The sequence below is a fragment of the Arachis ipaensis genome, chromosome B9 (assembly GCF_059453495.1).
Source record: "Arachis ipaensis isolate K30076 ecotype BB chromosome B9, ASM5945349v1, whole genome shotgun sequence".
Lineage (NCBI taxonomy): Eukaryota > Viridiplantae > Streptophyta > Magnoliopsida > Fabales > Fabaceae > Arachis > Arachis ipaensis.
This window is the reverse complement of record NC_142444.1, coordinates 37,205,405-37,207,191: the sequence shown is the minus strand read 5'-3', so window position 1 is coordinate 37,207,191 and position 1,787 is coordinate 37,205,405.

The following is a 1,787-nucleotide window of genomic DNA, read 5'->3' as shown; positions in this document are numbered from 1 at the left end:
AAACCAAAACCAAACAAGAAAACAAAAACTAAACACAAACAATGGACAAAAATATATTTACACAGGACAATCCTTTAATAATAAAAAAACAGAGTCCTTTATCATTTTTGATGAATCAAGAATAACTAAAAAATATTGTGATACTAAATTGTCTAACTTATTTTTATAAGTAAAAAATAAAATATAATTTTAAATAGGTAAAAAATATCAATTGTGATATTAAAATATATCTTTAAATAGGTAAAATAAAATATATTTTTAAATTGTCTAACTTATTTTTATAAATAAAAATAAAATATATAAAATAAAAGTAAAATATTTAAAATTTATTAAATATTATTTATTTATCTTTTTTAGTAAATTAGGCATAATATCATAGACACTATAATATTCACCAAAAAATATATCTTTAAAAGCGAAAAGAATGATATACAGAACAAAATTAGCTCAAAGCTAAGGAAAGAATCTAATTCTTTCTAAACATTACCATTTCTAAATATTGTACATAACTTAAAAATATAACAATCAATGTAAGAAGAAAGGAATAATATATTATTTGGTTATTTATGATATCTTTTAGTTCAATAGGTCAAAGATTAATCTATCATAAATTAGAGTTTTATTTAAAAATTTATTATTAATTAACCAATGAATTGTTGTATACACAAGATTAAATTCAAACCTCCAACACTTACTTAAGTGGACAAATAAACTAAATATTTGACCAATTAAATTTTGGGAGCAATATTTTATTGGATTATTTAAAATTAAAATTCTTGTAAAGTAAGCAAATTAATTGTCACCAACCCATATTATTAAATTACATTTAATGAATACTTATTTTCTTTTTGTTTTGGATGCATTAAATATGATATAAGTTTTATGCTTTCGCTACTAAAATCTCTCTATATTATGTTTAGAGTAAATAGCCATTTTTGACAATAAAAGATTTAGACGCCGACAAAATTGACCATGACTAATTTAAATAAGACTTATAACCATGAAAGATTAATTCCACATGACAAATCTAACCAATCGTTAAATTTAAAATTAATTCTATTAAAAATTTTATAAATTTTCTAAAATGCTCTTTTCTTTCATCTTCTCCGTCCCAATATTTTACCAAAATCAAATTCATTAGGCCCTCCCTTCACCACACTCAATATCCTTCCCTCTCCACTCTCAGATCCCAATATTTTACCAAAACCAAATTCATCAGGCCCCCTTCACCACTCTTAATCTCCTTTCCTCTCCACTCTCAGATCGTTGCTGCCAGATTCTCCCTCGCCAGATCTACTCCTCGGCAGCGTCGTCGTCGTGACTATTGGGCTCTTCCTACTCTGCGCCACCGACAACTTCTGGCCGCCAGCCTTGTCGTCGACTGCTCCCTCTCACCTCCATCGCATCTCGTTGCCACTTTGTCCATACCAGCAGACAAATGGGGAATCAATAGCCACGACGCGATAATAAGGGTGGTCCAAGTCACAATATTTCGATGTGGCATTTCATCGAACAGTTTTCGTACAGTTGCTAAATTGCTGCAATATATACAACCCTTTATGATGGAGTTCCAGGAAACCACATCCTTGGAGGATATCTTGCGAAAGAAGTCGAGCGCTCCAAGAAGCATGTGGAGGCAGGCATAGGCAGAAATCATGATGGTGGCAAGGTCACGTGAGGGGAAGGGATTTGGTCGAAGAAGCCACGTGCCTCCTGCAAGGTTTTTGTGTTGAAGCGGTGAATGAGGAAATGCTTGTATGAACTGGTAGTACTTGCAATAGCTGAGA